The following is a 17,956-nucleotide window of genomic DNA, read 5'->3' on the forward strand; positions in this document are numbered from 1 at the left end:
GAAGGTAGATAATGGCACGGCCGTACTCCAATAACAAAGCACATTGAGTAAAATACATTGTACAGGACAATTGTTCTAGTCAAGACTTTGCCTGAGAAATGTGGCACAACATATTTCACTGCTGGGTAAACACAGACCTGTGTTACAAACATACTGTTAAAACATCTCAACTCTCGACATGCTCTTGTACAAGCAATCGAAGCAAAATGGAGTCTTCACAGGCCAACATAATAGAAACTCATATTCAACATCTTCCTCCCCTCATTCATCCATTGAAATGAATGTTACAGCGGCCAATTTCATGTATGTCAAAGTATTCCTGAATCCCTCCACTTCCCTGGAGTGAGGAGAGACTTCCAGGCATTCATAACTCATATTCTCTAGCCAACAGGCAACATTTCAACACCATCATTCACATTTGCTATTACAGGGATAGCGTGAGCTGTTCTCTATGTCTCCCTGTTGGGTGAAATATGAGCAAATATCTATTCGTCATGCTGGTTATGGATGGGTGTGTGCTCAAATGTACGCTAAGAACCGGTCATTTATAACAACACTGCTACAAACAATCATGCGTATATAAAACACATATGACTAATATTATTATTGACAACAACCTCCCTTTCAAATAAGACCTGTAAGAGGTGTAGCAGACAGAGACAATGATTATTTCACTAATAAATAGTCCTCTTCTTCTCTAGACTCAACCTTTGACCCTTGAACTGGTTCTCTGTTTCTTTGAAACATTTCCCAATCTGAAGCAGAGATTGTGGCTAAGGGATCTGGGCATGTGTTGATTCCAGAGGAAACTGATTCAGTGTTGCCTTATCAATGACCCTCTCTCTTTCTCTAAGTCCTAACTGGCTGTGATTGAAGGGATCAGAGGTCAGCTGTTAAGCTGCTCATGACACATGAGTGCGTGGCCACGCACGCCTCCATCACCCACGACTGCGTGGCCACGCACGCCTCCAACTCAATCATCAAGTTTGCGGACGACACAACAGTGGTAGGCTTGATTACCAACAACGACGAGACGGCCTACAGGGAGGAGGTGAGGGCCCTCGGAGTGTGGTGTCAGGAAAATAACCTCACACTCAACGTCAACAAAACTAAGGAGATGATTGTGGACTTCAGGAAACAGCAGAGGGAACACCCCCCTTATCCACATCGATGGAACAGTAGTGAAGAGGGTAGTAAGTTTTAAGTTCCTTGGCGTACACATCACAGACAAACTGAATTGGTCCACCCACACAGACAGCATGGTGAAGAAGGTGCAGCAGCGCCTCTTCAACCTCAGGAGGCTGAAGAAATTTGGCTTCTCACCAAAAGCACTCACAAACTTCTACAGATGCACAATCGAGAGCATCCTGGTGGGCTGTATCACCGCCTGGTACAGCAACTGCTCCGCCCTCAACCGTAAGGCTCTCCAGAGGGTAGTGAGGTCTGCACAACGCATCACCGGGGGCAAACTACCTGCCCTCCAGGACACCTACACCACCCGATGTTACAGGAAGGCCATAAAGATCATCAAGGACATCAACCACCCGAGCCACTGCCTGTTCACCCCGCTATCATCCAGAAGGCGAGCTCAGTACAGGTGCATCAAAGCTGGGACCGAGAGACTGAAAAACAGCTTCTATCTCAAGGCCATCAGACTGTTAAACAGCCACCACTAACATTGAGTGGCTGTTGCTAACACACTGACTCAAATCCAGCCACTTTAATAATGGTAATTGATGGGAAATTATGTAGAATATATCACTAGCCACTTTAAACAATGCTACCTAATATAATGTTTACATACCCTACATTATTAATCTCATATGTATACGTATATACTGTACTCTATATCATCTACTGCATCCTTATGTAATACATGTATCACTAGCCACTTTAACTATGCCACTTTGTTTACATACTCATCTCATATGTATATACTGTACCCGATACCATCTACTGTAACTTGCCTATGCTGCTCTGTACCATCACTCATTCATATATCTTTATGTACATATTCTTTATCCCCTTACACTTGTGTCTATAAGGTAGTAGTTTTGGAAATGTTAGCTAGATTACTTGTTGGTTATTACTGCATTGTCGGAACTAGAAGCACAAGCATTTCGCTACACTCGCATTAACATCTGCTAACCATGTGTATGTGACAAATAAAATTTGATTTGATTTGATTTGATTTGAGTATTGTGCAGTCGTAAAACTTACTTTCCTTAATAAACATAAACCTTACCTCAAAGAGATATATTGTGGTCGTCTTGGTTTTACTAGTATGGAATTGATTCCCATTCATAATCTATTTATTTCTAATAGCTGTTATGACATTTTATGGTAAGCCTGTCAGTGACAATACTAACATAAAGTGAATGGGGTCAGTAGTTCAACAGAGGTTAAGCAAGGTCAAGAGAATCTTACTCTGTTGTATAGAGTGCAAGGCCTATATTTACTTGTTGGACATCCTGAAAATGGAAAACAGCTAGTTCCAGGTTTTTACTGACAATGTGAGTTGACCGGAAATAACTCTGGGCCTTAGTCATATGACCAGGATCAACTCCTGTCCCTACACACAGTACACTAACCCAGGCCTGAGTGCCATGGCTGCTGTTAGCCTGCCTGTCTTCGTGTCTCCGTGTTAGTCATTCTATTTGAGCCACATTAACACTGCATGATGAGGTGTTAATGTTTGCCTGATCTCATAGGGGGAGATAATCAGGCCTTCAGCTATGGCTGCCATCTGGTTCCCATTAACTCTCCAATCACACAGGCTGCCCCTCTCATCCACTGGATGATCCCCTCATTTACCTACTTGACTTAACCCACCTTGGCTTCTGTATGGAGGACAGGCCATTGACCATTGTTGTCCATCCCACTTGGTTTAGAGTTGTTTCATGTTGCACCAGTGAGGACACTCCTAACGTAACCCTGTTGTACACTTAAGACTGAGAGGGAATGATCCTGGATAAAGGGCCACAGTCTGATACTTCTGTGAGTAGTTCAAAAGAGTGAGGCATGTAATCTTCAACGGTGAAATGACAAACAGCCATGCTCACTTTGCGGACTTAGCATGTGACTATAAGCAAGATGAATTGACAGTCATGCCTAAGCATCAAATTGTATCCTGACTTAAACTGACACAACAGTGTTTTTCCACCATGCACATCTGCTTACTGTTAATGCCCACAGTGCCCACATTATGCTCATTGGCTACTCTGTGGCGGTTCCCTTACATAAGCAAGACATGCCGAAGTCATGACGGGACAACTCTGGGCTGTCCCTCTTCTCCCATGTTCATCAGTACGGTCATTGAACCAAACAGTATTTCTCACCACTGGCAGAGAAATCTGGCGCCTGGCGATCAGGGCTTACGCCTTGTGAAATGTGATATTATATAATGCTCTGGATGTATCTCTGACTCTGACCATTAGGTATTAACACCAGACTGAAATGTTGTCCTCGGTACAGTTTAAAGAAAAGGTGTGGTCCTCAGAGCATCATGATAACACACAGATCTCAACCACACTGCACACTGCCCTAACCCATCTGGACAAGAGGAATACCTATGTGAGAATGCTGTTCATCGACTACAGCTCGGCATTCAACACCATAGTACCCTCCAAGCTCGTCATCAAGCTCGAGACCCTGGGTCTCGACCCCGCCCTGTGCAACTGGGTACTGGACTTCCTGACGGGCCGCCCCCAGGTGGTGAGGGTAGGCAACAACATCTCCACCCCGCTGATCCTCAACACTGGGGCCCCACAAGGGTGCGTTCTGAGCCCTCTCCTGTACTCCCTGTTCACCCACGACTGCGTGGCCACGCACGCCTCCAACTCAATCATCAAGTTTGCGGACGACACAACAGTGGTAGGCTTGATTACCAACAACGACGAGACAGCCTACAGGGAGGAGGTGAGGGCCCTCTGAGTTTTCTGTCAGGGAAATAACCTCACACTCAACGTCAACAAAACTAAGGAGATGATTGTCGACTTCAGGAAACAGCAGAGGGAACACCCCCCCTATCCACATCGATGGAACAGTAGTGGAGAGGGTAGTAAGTTTTAAGTTCCTCGGCATACACATCACAGACAAACTGAATTGGTCCACTCACACAGACAGCATCGTGAAGAAGGCGCAGCAGTGCCTCTTCAACCTCAGGAGGCTGAAGAAATCCGGCTTGTCAACAAAAGCACTCACAAACTTCTACAGATGCACAATCGAGAGCAGCCTGGAGGGCGGTATCACCGCCTGGTACGGCAACTGCTCCGCCCACAACTGTAAGGCTCTCCAGAGGGTAGTGAGGTCTGCACAACGCATCACCAGGGGCAAACTACCTGCCCTCCAGGACACCTACACCACCCGATGTTACAGGAAGGCCATAAAGATCATCAAGGACAACAACCACCCGAGCCACTGCCTGTTCACCCCGCTATCATCCAGAAGGCGAGGTCAGTACAGGTGCATCAAAGCTGGGACCGAGAGACTGAAAAACAGCTTCTATCTAAAGGCCATCAGACTGTTAAACAGCCACCACTAACATTGAGTGGCTGCTGCCAACACACTGACACTGACTCAACTCCAGCCACTTTAATAATGGGAATTGATGGGAAATTATGTAAAATATATCACTAGCCACTTTAAACAATGCTACCTAATATAATGTTTACATACCCTACATTATTCATCTCATATGCATACATATATACTGTACTCTATATCATCTACTGCATCCTTATGTAATACATGTATCACTAGCCACTTTAACTATGCCACTTTGTTTACATACTCATCTCATATGTATATACTGTACTCGATACCATCTACTGTATCTTGCCTATGCTGCTCTGTACCATCACTCATTCATATATCTTTATGTACATATTCTTTATCCCCTTACACTGTGTATAAGACAGTAGTTTTGGAATTGTTAGTTAGACTACTTGTTGGTTATTACTGCATTGTCGGAACTAGAAGCACAAGCATTTCGCTACACTCGTATTAACATCTGCTAACCATGTGTATGTGACAAATAAAATTTGATTTGATTTGATTTCAGATGGGAAGTCCTACCAGCTCATGTAAGTAGAGGGGAGCACATGAGATTTCAGCGTCACCACTGTAATGGGGAGTTGTGAACCTAGCAAGAGATCTCTTCAAGACAGAGCAAACAGACTGTGTTTACGTACGACCCTGCCTCACACAGGAAGCGGCGCAGGTCCTAATCCAGGCACTTGTCATCTCCCGTCTGGATTACTGCAACTCGCTGTTGGCTGGGCTCCCTGCCTGTGCCATTAAACCCCTACAACTCATCCAGAACGCCGCAGCCCGTCTAGTGTTCAACCTTCCCAAGTTCTCTCACGTCACCCCGCTCCTCCGCTCTCTCCACTGGCTTCCAGTTGAAGCTCGCATCCGCTACAAGACCATGGTGCTTGCCTACGGAGCTGTGAGGGGAACGGCACCTCAGTACCTCCAGGCTCTGATCAGGCCCTACACCCAAATAAGGGCACTGCGTTCATCCACCTCTGGCCTGCTCACCTCCCTACCACTGAGGAAGTACAGTTCCCGCTCAGCCCAGTCAAAACTGTTCGCTGCTCTGGCTCCCCAATGGTGGAACAAACTCCCTCACGACGCCAGGACAGCGGAGTCAATCACCACCTTCCGGAGACACCTGAAACCCCACCTCTTTAAGGAATACTTAGGATAGGATAAAGTAATCCTTCTCACCCCCTCCCCCCTTAAAATATTTAGATGCACTATTGTAAAGTGGCTGTTCCACTGGATGTCATAAGGTGAATGCACCAATTTGTAAGTCGCTCTGGATAAGAGCGTCTGCTAAATGACTTAAATGTAAAAATGTAATGTAAATGTCTTCTCTCTCTTTATGATATTATTACATATCTTTATCACCACCATCAATACTCCTCCACCACCCAGTGTGTGTGTGTGTGTGTGTGTGTGTGTGTGTGTGTGTGTGTGTGTGTGTGTGTGTGTGTGTGTGTGTGTGTGTGTGTGTGTGTGTGTGTGTGTGTGTGTGTGTGTGTGTGTGTGTGTGTGTGTGTGTGTGTGTGTGTGTGTGTGTGTGTGTGTGTGTGTGTGTTGTGTGTTTGTGTTTGTGCGTGTGCGTGTGCGTGTGCGTGTGTGTGTGTGTGTGTGCTACGCCGTATGATAATGCTATTTGGACAAAGCACTAAAGCGTTACTTAGAATAGTAGTATATGTATTCTCTATCCCACATCGTCACCACTTCAGTTATATGGAGAAGATAATCAGTATTGATCACTGGGCTTGGATGTAATTTTCTTGCATGTTAATACTGGTTGGCTGCTCGGTGTTGTCCTCTGAGGAACGCAGAGGTTCGATAATTTGACTAACCAAGCATGTGGAGGTTTTGTTACAGGCCTGATAAACAAATTAATCAAAAATAGATTAAATAGACATCAACAAGAAATCCAACTCCATTTCTCTATTAACTTACACAGATAAGACAGGGACAGGAATAATGACAGGGAATAACAAGAAGAAGAGATGAGAGAAGAAACCACAAAGAAAGAAAATGTGTTCCATAATTTCCACATCCAGCTCCTCTCATACAGTGTGTGTGTAAATCACATGTTTCACACACATGTAAAAGCGAACACTTTATAAACACGCATCTCTCCTCTTGTCATTTAATAACTTTGCCTCAAATCCATCTGCCATTTCCTTCCTCTTAGTCCAAGGTTAGTCTTTCCAAGTCCAGCCCCGGAGTTTTCTACCTAATACAAAACCCATATTGAATGCATATTATGTTTTTGGAGTGTGGGACATTTCCATGTGTCAGCCAAAGGGGAGTGGGCCAATGTGGGATGGAGGAGGGGTACGAGGGGATGAGGGATGTCCTGAAAAAAATCAAATTAAATCTTAAATAAATCAAACCAGCACACCACCTAGCAAATCACTCAGAGTAACAGAGATGTTCACAGGCAATATTGTATACTTGGTCTATGAACATCGTTTCAAAATGGTTTACAAAGATGTTCAATATCAATTTATATGGTGAATATATATTGTCAAAGTAAACCTTTTAATATTGATATTTTAATGGATATCTATTTCAAACACTTTTAAAAAATGTGATCGAAACGGGAAAACAATGTTTTCACTATAATGTTGTTGATGGTTATCTGCCAGGAGCGAGGAGGCACCAGTATGTTGCCTGCTGAGGCATCAAACCACAGGAGATGAGGCTGTTGTTCATGACAGAAGGACAAAGTACAATAAATGAGCCCCTATTCTGGACTACCTTAATAGACAGAGATCGATTGAGGTGAGGAGATAAATAGAGCTGGTTTATAAATACACAGAGGCCTACCATGAAATGGAATAGTGACATGTAAATACGCAGAGGTCATTATACATCATACTGTTGGCTGTGTTGCACACACAGAGGCACATTCAGTGGAAACTCAAACACAACTGTGCATGTGTCAGTCTAAAGTCTGTGTACAAAAGGCATATTCAAGTACATAGTTCCATAGTCTTATCAAACCAATGTCTCTCAGTAGCAGACACTACGCCCATCCTTATCATTCAGAACAGTATGAGGAAAACCACAGAGCAGACCCAGGCTTCCAGCTCAGTAAATAACAGTTAGGCCAATGGAAGGGAATTATGGACGAAGGGACGACAGAGGCAGGTAAGTAACAGTCACTTAGGCCAATGTAAAGGAATTAGGGGCGAGGAGAAGACACAGGATCACTAATGGGGATGAATGGTAGACATCAGCCAGAGAGCGCGAGAGGGGGGGAGAGAGAGAGAGAGGGCTGGATCTGCCAGTAAATTGCAGAAGAAGTGGGTAGGAGTGGAACTGCCAGTAAACTGCAGAAGAAGTGGGTAGGAGTGGAACTGCCAGTAAACTGCAGAAGAAGTGGGTAGGGGTGGAACTGCCAGTAAACTGCAGAAGAAGTGGGTAGGGGTGGATCTGCCAGTAAACTGCAGAAGAAATGGGTAGGGGTGGATCTGCCAGTAAACTGCAGAAGAAATGGGTAGGGGTGGAACTGCCAGTAAACTGCAGAAGAAGTGGGTAGGGGTGGATCTGCCAGTAAACTGCAGAAGAAGTGGGTAGGGGTGGATCTGCCAGTAAACTGCAGAAGAAATGGGTAGGGGTGGAACTGCCAGTAAACTACAGAAGAAGTGGGTAGGGGTGGATCTGCCAGTAAACTGCAGAAGAAGTGGGTAGGGGTGGAACTGCAAGTAAACTACTGCCAGTAAACTGCAGAAGAAGTGGGTAGGGGTGGATCTGCCAGTAAACTGCAGAAGAAGTGGGTAGGGGTGGATCTGCCAGTAAACTGCAGAAGAAGTGGGTAGGGGTGGAACTGCCAGTAAACTACAGAAGAAGTGGGTAGGGGTGGATCTGCCAGTAAACTACAGAAGAAGTGGGTAGGGGTGGAACTGCCAGTAAACTGCAGAAGAAGTGGGTAGGGGGGAATCTGCCAGGAAACAGCAGAAGAAGGGGTAGGGGTGGATCTGCCAGTAAACTGCAGAAGAAATGGTTAGGGGTGGAACTGCCAGTAAATACCACAGAAGAATTGGGTAGGGGTGGAACTGCCAGTAAACTACAGAAGAAGTGGGTAGGGGTGGATCTGCCAGTAAACTACAGAAGAAGTGGGTAGGGGTGGATCTGCAAGTAAACTGCAGAAGAAGGGGTAGGGGTGGATCTGCCAGTAAACTACAGAAGAAGTGGGTAGGGTTGGATCTGCCAGTGAACTACAGAAGAAGTGGATAGGGGTGGAACTGCCAGTAAACTGCAGAAGAAGTGGGTAGGGGTGGAACTGCCAGTAAATACTACAGAAGACGTGGGTAGGGGTGGAACTGCCAGTAAATACTACAGAAGACGTGGGTAGGGGTGGAACTGCCAGTAAACTGCAGACGAAGTGGGTAGGGGTGGATCTGCCAGTAAACTGCAGAAGAAGTGGGTAGGGGTGGAACTGCCAGTAAACTGCAGAAGAAGTGGGTAGGAGTGGAACTGCCAGTAAATACTACAGAAGAAGTGGGTAGGGGTGGAACTGCCAGTAAACTGCAGAATAAGTGGGTAGGAGTGGAACTGCCAGTAAATACTACAGAAGAAGTGGGTAGGGGTGGAACTGCCAGTAAACTGCAGAAGAAGTGGGTAGGGGTGGAACTACCAGTAAATACTACAGAAGAAGTGGGTAGGGGTGGAACTGCCAGTAAACTGCAGAAGAAGTGGGTAGGGGTGGAACTGCCAGTAAATACTACAGAAGAAGTGGGTAGGGGTGGAACTGCCAGTAAATACTACAGAAGAAGTGGGTAGGGGTGGAACTGCCAGTAAATACTACAGAAGAAGTGGGTAGGGGTGGAACTGCCAGTAAATACTACAGAAGAAGTGGGTAGGGGTGGAACTGCCAGTAAACTGCAGAAGAAGTGGGTAAGGCTGGAACTGCCTGTAAATACTACAGAAGAAGTGGGTAGGGGTGGAACTGCCAGTAAATACTACAGAAGAAGTGGGTAGGGGTGGAACTGCCAGTAAACTTCAGAAGAAGTGGGTAGGGGTGGAACTGCCAGTAAATACTACAGAAGAAGTGGGTAGGGGTGGAACTGCCAGTAAATACTACAGAAGAAGTGGGTAGGGGTGGAACTGCCAGTAAATACTACAGAAGAAGTGGGTAGGGGTGGAACTGCCAGTAAACTGCAGAAGAAGTGGGTAGGGGTGGAACTGCCAGTAAACTGCAGAAGAAGTGGGTAGGGGTGGAACTGCCAGTAAATACTACAGAAGAAGTGGGTAGGGGTGGAACTGCCAGTAAACTGCAGAAGAAGTGGGTAGGTGTTGATCAGCCAGTAAACTACAGAATAAGTGGGTAGGGGTGGAACTGCCAGTAAACTGCAGAATAAGTGGGTAGGGGTGGAACTGCCAGTAAATACCACAGAAGAAATAATGCAGCAGGAAATGCTTCCTTGGATTATTTCCCTGTTAGATAATCTTACATTTGTTCCCTCTTTCATCTAATACTGTAGATCTACTTGTTCTCTCATAAATGCAGTGTGGGCGGGCATGCGTTGTGTGTCTGTGTGTCTCTGTATCTCTGTGTGTCTCTCTGTCTGTGTGTGTGTCTCTGTTTCTCTGTGTGTGTCTCTCTGTCTGTGTGTGTGTGTGTGTGTGTGTGTGTGTGTGTGTGTGTGTGTGTGTGTGTGTGTGTGTGTGTGTGTGTGTGTGTGTGTGTGTGTGTGTGTGTGTGTGTGTGTGTGTGTGTGTGTGTGTGTGTGTGTGTGTGTGTGTGTGTGTGTGTGTGTGTGTGTGTGTGCAGATCCCCAAAAGTCCCCACAAGGATTGTAAAACAAAGAAAATTGTCCCTCGTGGGGACATTTCCCACGTCACAAGTTTAGGGGTTGGGTTAGGTTTGGGGGTTAAGGTAAGGGTAAGGGTAAGCGTTAGGATTGAGGGCAAATAGGATTTTGTATGGAAATCAATGTTAGGTCCCCTAACATTGATAGAAAAACAAGTTTGTGTGAGCGCTTGCACGTGCATACAGGTTTCTTTGTGTCTGTGTACTCAGTAGCTTGCCTTGATTAAAACCGGGTGAGATTAGCATGTGCGAGGCATAAACACGGGTTCACAATTATGCTGTTTGAATGTCAGAGGAGCAGTGCACTGGTGGCAATTACTATTGACATCTTGCTAATTGTAGCTGAAAAATTAATATTTAGTGTTGTAGAGAGGAGGGGCCAGGAAAGGTGAGGTGGCTACAGCAGCCCTGAACCCTGGTGCAACAGCAGTGACGCCAGTCGCTAATTGGAAATAGAATCATAATATTGTTTTATTGTATTATTTTACTGTTCCCCATCTCAGTTCAGGTCGTAGTTCATGGTTAAGGAGGTGAGACATTATCCAAATTTAAATCAGGAGGCTGTTGCTGCTGAATATAGATGACCAACAAATACAGAATGTGCTCAAATTATTTAAATATTCCCGTGCTCTAAAGTGCTGGTAAACAAATTCACCAGTCACATTGTACTAAATTCCTTAGATGGAAACAGTGTGTGTACAGTATGCTAGCACGAATATAGATAGAGTGACTAATTTGGCTCCATAAATTCTTTGTGAAGGATTTGTCTGCCCTCTGCAGGGTGAGAAGAGAAACAGTCATCTCATTCACCAAACTCCTATGATGATGGGGCCACCAAACACCTCACTACGTTATGAATTAGAAAATAATTTGTTATATTCTAATATCTAGATGTCATTGCATTACAAGTTTAGCTACAAGTTTAATTACAAACTGAAAAGGGAGTTTCATCTTCATAACAGATTAGAGTGGTTTGTGAGAGGAGTGGAAAAACACACATCGCTCTTTAGGTCTAATTTCTCCTATCTCCAAGCTAATTCACCCAACTGCAAATAAGATGTCATGTGATTTCCAATTAGGACATGACACCGGCAATCATTCAATCAGATGTGGAGGAGGGGATGCATCTGTCTCAAATCAAATGCGCCAAATTAAACAGGTTTAGACCTTACCGTGAAATGCTGACAAACAAGCCCTTAACCAACAATGCAGTTCAAGAAACAGAGTTAAGAATATATTTAATAAATAAACTAAAGTGAAAAAATAATAGTCTAAAAGTAACACAAGAAAATGACGAAACAATACCGAGGCTGTATACAGGGGATACCGGTACCAAGTCAATGTGCGGAGGTACAGGTTAGTCTAAAGACCATTAGATGAGAAGCATGTGATGATGCTATCTGTTCTGATTAATAATGACGTCACCTGATTCAGCTGGACTAATGTTCCTGCTGCTGCATTAACATGTGATTAAGAATGTTGAGTGTCCATCATAGAAATGCTGGCCTGTTAGAGAAATGATTGAAAGTGTATCGTAGTGGGATGAAGTTGTACTTCTTCACTGATCTAAGATCAGATTTACATTTCTACCTCCTATAGTTATGGTTACGATTGGGGGATGGTTAACTGATACTAAATATGTGCATGAAGACAGGGAAACATCTACCAACAGTTTAATGTGGTGGTCTGTAGGAGAGGTAGAAGTGTAGCAACGTTTTTTCTATAATACAACAACGCCCTCTAGTGAGTGACCAACTGAACAGTGCCGTGATGTACCATTTCAGTCAACTTGTCCTTAAGTAAAGGAGGGTCCTTGATGTCCTCCTCTCATTCACCTCAAGTCTCAAGTCCTGTTGTGGGATGGGTATGTTTGCATTGTCACGCTGAAACAGGAAAGGGACTTCCCCAAACTGTTGCCACAAAGTTGGAAGAACAGAATCATCTAGAATGTCATTGTACGTCATTGTACAAACTTTACAGTTGGCACTATGCATTGGTGCAGGTAGCGTATCCGCCAAACCCAGGTTCGTGGGTCGGACTGGCAGATGGTGACCGTGATTTATCAGCCCAGAGAACGCATTTCCACTGTTCCAGTGTACAATATCGGCAAGCTTTATGCCACTTTACACCAGCTTTACACCGCATGTTTGACACCAGACACCAAGTGTTTGAGGTGATGTGTTGATGGGGGTTTGTTTTCTCAGCCTCAACACTGGAGATGAATAAGATATGGACCTGGCTGGCAGGACCTCCGCACTACAGAATATATGAAAAGCATTAATGCCCTTCAATTAATTACCCGCCCAGCCTCCCAATTTTTACTGACCTGCAGCTTTCGGCAGACGTCCGGAGACGTTTACATACAAAATGTATTTTGGCAGAAACGTGCTGTCTGGATCAGCAGGTGATTAAAGTTTGATTGGGAATATACGGTTCGGTTGTGATTGAAATAGATGCTCAATCCATTTGTTGCATTCTATTATTTGAGTGCTGGCTGATTTAGTACCTGAACAAAAACCCTGCAGGCCTATGGACACCTCTCGGACCATCAGAACACGACCGGGATTACCGTTTTATAAGATTCTTGTGCAAAACCTTTTTATATGAAAAGTACAGACAGTGGATTCACTATTAAAATATGCATTATTATCATAATGATATAATCTTAATTAATTAATTGGGTTATGTGCGTCACAACACCGGGGTCTTGTAAGATCTGTCCTACAATGACATGCTTGTGAAAAGTTAGGTGAGTACTGGTACAGTGTGGTGTCGTGTCTTATGCCGGATTAAGTGGTATGACATGCTATTCTATAAAATAATTTATCCGTAATTAATATCACCTGATTGAGCTAATCATGTAAATGTAATTAACTAGAGTCGGGCACCACAAAATAATATTTATAGAGCTGTTATCTTCCAAATAAACTCTTAAAGGCCTAGTAATATTTTACATCAATAGCAGTCAATATTAAACCTCATCTTAATTCAGTCTCATCTGAAAGTTGCAAATTCTTGGTTATCTGCACGAACCCTGGCTAACAATTTGAATCAGCAATGCAAAATTGGGTTTAATCATTTATTTACTAACTAATCACACAGAATTACACATACACATAATTAAATCATAACTTGAATACAAATTACATCATAAAGGAAAATGTCTCTAGCGGGCGGAACAGATATGACAGCTTGTTACACAAAGGAAAGGGGCTGGGTTTGAGTGAAAGAGCGGGAAGACTGAGGGACACAGGGAGAAGCTGTGCTATTGTAAATACAGTATCTGATGCATTCTAAATTACCGCCCATTTGGAAAAGGAAAATGCAATAAATATTTACTCTGAGCTGCGCTTCGGTAGGTTGGTGGTAGATGGAAGGACTTGTTGCCAAACCGAATCCTTTGAAGAATGTCTCTGGTTGTCAATTGGATACGTTGTATTAACGTCGTTGGGTGATAGACGGGATACTCTGTCTGTTCCTTCCTAACCCTTGTTGCATCTGCTGTTGCTAACTCAACGGCGAGGAGGTATCACTTCTGTAGTGAATAAGAGTTCAAAGTTCATACCATTCGCAACCAAGCTCACGCTGATGTTGGCTTCGTTCTGTAGTTATTATATGAAACATTCTGACATCGGACCGTCGTCCTCACATCATCGGAACAGGAAGTTATATTTTTGTCAAGGGCATATATAGGAAGGTAGAGGAGGGCGTATTTGAATTTTTTTATAGCCCATGTCCCTTCACAGGGGCGGGCCACTGATTGAGCAGAGCCATATCTTATGAAGACCCAAATCTCACATTTTAGAAGCTAAAATCACATTTCATCCTATCACAAATAATTTCATATTCAAACATTTAAATTGAACAACAATTCCATGTGAATCCGATAACTCTGATGTGTAGACTTTCCACTGTAGAGTTTATTCTTATCATTGATGAGAATGTCTCAGATGACAACCGAACTGACATCATATTCATTAAGTACCACCTCATATGTTCAATTCTTCGGATTACCAGAATATAGTTAATTTCCCCCCACCTTCTGATGTTCCCATGTTAACCAAGGGTTTTGCAAATGTAACCTCAGTAGGGTAGAGAGAGGAAAAAGGGGGGAAGAGGTATTTATGACTGTCATAAACCTAACCCCCAGGCCATCGTCATGACAGTGGCATATCTGTTTTATTTACTGGTCAATGGAGTCTGTATAGTCCATTTATTTGAAGAGCTAGATGAGGACTCAGAGTGAATTCATGCATTATGAACTGGCCATTAATTGCCTTCGAGATGAACTAGAGATGAAGACAAACAGCCGTAAAAGCCTGAATGTTTCATGACTTCTAAGGTTTCCTCCCCCTCCTCTCCTCCTCTTCTGTGTCCTCTCGTCCTCCCTACTTCCCTATCCTCTCTCTCTTCTCTCAAACTATCCTCTTTCCTAGTGTTGTCAGGCTTCTCTAGCCTTTATCCAACCTTTCAATCGTATTGTCCATCTATGCTCTAGGATCCTCTCATCTCGTCTAGGTGTCCTCCCCTCTCCTCTCCATCTGTATGTCCATATCTATCCTCTCATCTCATCTATTGCCACAAGCCCTCTTTAAATACCTCCGATATAAGGAGGTCTTAACCCCCCCCCCCCCCCGAAGAAAACACCCAGTGAAATTTCCCAGGGCATAGAAAAGTGATGTGTGATATTTTGCAGGACATGAACAGCAAAATTAGATTAGGAGTTTAATCAGCCATGCAGATGTTTACACAATTAAATGCAAATCAGGCACATATTTGAGCTGAAGGACATTGTCTGCCTAAAGTCACATTCTATTCAGCAAGTAGTATCCTTGGGGTAAAATGAATGTTCACTATTATCAGCATTGCTTAAATATTTTAGATTGTTTAAAGAAAGAATGGGTGGGGGAGGGGGACTTTGATTGCAGCATGTCTAAAAGTGATATGGTCTGCATTTGACCAAGACTGCAGGACAAGCCCTGTCTTACAATTGCCTCTGCTATAACATTAGCCCTAACTATAGGCCTTCTCATGAGTCATTCCAAATCCCTTAGCTGAGGTGATTTGGTCAACCGTGAAACGCATATCTAGAAACAATTGTTCTTTGATTACGATTGGAAACCTTGAACACTCAACTTAATTTTTATCCAAAAATAAATGCACAAATACGAAATATACACTTATTTTTGACAGTTTTTTCCTTCGTTTTTATTTGTAACAGCTTTGAGACAACGTATGTTTTACAATGTAAAACACCTCGGTGGGAATCTGTGTTAAAACAGCACACAATAAGCACATCTTTTGTAATTATACAATTATTTGGGGGTGATATGAAAGTTGAGTTTCTGGGGTTTCGAAAACAATATTATATGCAGTGATCAGTGCCGGCCCTAGCCTTTTGTGGGCCCTGAGCAACATTTTGTTGGGGGCCCCCCCACCTCCCAGTCAAAGGTTTAGTGGCCCCAACTTAATGGTGGAGAATAATTTTTCCTGCAATTCTACATATTTTGCCATTGGGCGTAGATTTTCTTTTGCAGTTTTAAAGCAAGGTTGCTGCAATTCTACACATTTTGTCATGACTTATTCCATGTTAATATGATGTGAGTGAACCCTCTATGTGGGCCCTTGGAAGTCAGGAACCCTGGGCAAGTGCTCTGCGTGTCTGGATGGTAATTTGACCATGATAACTACAAGTTTAGATAGCTGACAAGACTAACTTACCAATCAAAAATATATATACAGTGAGGAGAACAAGTATTTGATACACTGACGATTTTGCAGGTTTTCCTACTTACAAAGCATGTAGAGGTCTGTAATTTTTATCATAGGTACACTTCAACTGTGAGAGATGGAATCTCTTTCCAGCTGAAGAGGTGACATTTTGGGAATTTATTTGTCTTGCTTGCGGGTTAGTGAATCAAACAGAGCTGCGTTCAGAATTGTTCCAAAGTGCCAATTATCACATGGTTTGTGTGATGCTAGGCCTTGTCTCTAACCCTAGGGGATGGTGTATTGTGTCACAGGCAGATGGAAAGATAGGGCTCTACCTGTGCAGAGCACATGTCCCTTTGCCCTTTGCCCTTCCAGTCTCCAAAGTGTCCTTTTGTGTGGCTTTTGGGTGATGGTATAATTAGTATAATAAAACATTTTTAAAAATTGGGGTCATTTTTGTTCGGAACCGACTGCCTGCATGTCATCATCAAGTTTGCCAGACCCCACCCCGTCCATTGGTTCCACCTGTTGATCTGCCCTGGAGCCTACAGAGCTCTGTGCGCCCAGTTGCGCCTTTTTCCCAGTCTGGAAAACATGCGCCTGGTATCCAAACGAATATGGCTTGAGAGATGCGGTTACCAATCGAGTGTGTGTAGCTAGCTAGCTAACTAGTTTAAATATCAACAATACTGCCACAGCAGCATTACACTTCATTAACACTTTATAACACTTGATTTACCCTACACCATCATCAGTATTCAGTCTGGTTGGCTGATACACAGCAGCATTACACTTCATTAACACTTTATAACACTTGATTTAGCCTACACCATCATCAATATTCAGTCTGGTTGGCTGATACACAGCAGAGAGAGGCAGACAGACATAGAGAGGTAGGCCTCAAACACAATCAGTCAAATAAACAGAGCTAGCTAACTAGCAGATTTACATCAATTATCCTCATCCATAATCAGCTGATAGCCAACCTGTAAGGGTTTTCTTCTGGTGAAAGAGAGGCGGACCAAAATGCAGCGTGGTGGTTATTCATGTTTTTAATAAAGACGACTATACATGAACAGACTATACAAAACAAGAAAAGTGAAAACCTAAACAGTCCTATCTGGTGCAAACACAGAGACAGGAACAATCACCCACAAAACCCAACACAAAACAGGCTACCTAAATATGGTTCTCAATCAGAGACAATGACTAACACCTGCCTCTGATTGAGAACCATATCAGGCCAAACATAGACAAACCAGACACACAACATAGAATGCCCACCCAGCTCACGTCCTGACCAACACTAAAACAAGGAAAGCACATACGAACGATGGACAGAACGTGACAGAACCCCCCCAAGGTGCGGACTCCGAACGCACAACCTAAACCTATAGGGGAGGGTCTGGGTGGGCATCTGTCTGTGGTGGCGGATCTGGCGCTGGACGTGGACCCCACTCCATAATTGTCTTAGTCCACCTCCTTAGTGTCCCTTGAGTGGCGACCCTCGCCGCTAACCTTGGCCTAGGAAACCTAACAACGGGCCCCACTGGACTGAGGTAGCTCAGAGCTGAGGGGAAGCTCGGGACCGAGGGGAAGCTCGGGACCGAGAGGAAGCTCGGGACCGAGAGGAAGCTCATGAGTGAGAGGAAGCTCAGGAGTGAGAGGAAGCTCAGGAGTGAGAGGAAGCTCAGGCAGGTTGATGGATCTACCAGATCCTGGCTGGCTGGTGGTTCCGGCAGATCCTGGCTGACTGGCAGATCCTGACTGACTGGTGGATCCTGGCTGACTAGCGGATCTGGCAGATCCTGGCTGACTGGCCGACTGGCAGATCCTGGCCGACTGGCAGATCCTGGCCGACTGTCAGTTCTGGCGGATTCTGGCCGACTGGCAGATCCT

General features: G+C 44.1%; 1 protein-coding gene across 1 annotated transcript in view; it reads left to right on the plus strand.

Moving 5' to 3' along the window:
* The first annotated feature begins 7,539 nt into the window (after nt 1–7,539).
* The window catches only part of LOC124035658 (chromodomain Y-like protein 2), a 78,118-nt gene continuing 67,701 nt past the window's right edge, over nt 7,540–17,956 (plus strand). The window contains exon 1 of the mRNA XM_046349225.1: nt 7,540–7,680. The gene's annotated coding sequence lies outside the window, so the exon portion shown is untranslated. The remainder of the gene's footprint in view (nt 7,681–17,956) is intronic.

The sequence above is a fragment of the Oncorhynchus gorbuscha genome, linkage group LG05 (genome assembly GCF_021184085.1).
Source record: "Oncorhynchus gorbuscha isolate QuinsamMale2020 ecotype Even-year linkage group LG05, OgorEven_v1.0, whole genome shotgun sequence".
NCBI lineage: Eukaryota > Metazoa > Chordata > Actinopteri > Salmoniformes > Salmonidae > Oncorhynchus > Oncorhynchus gorbuscha.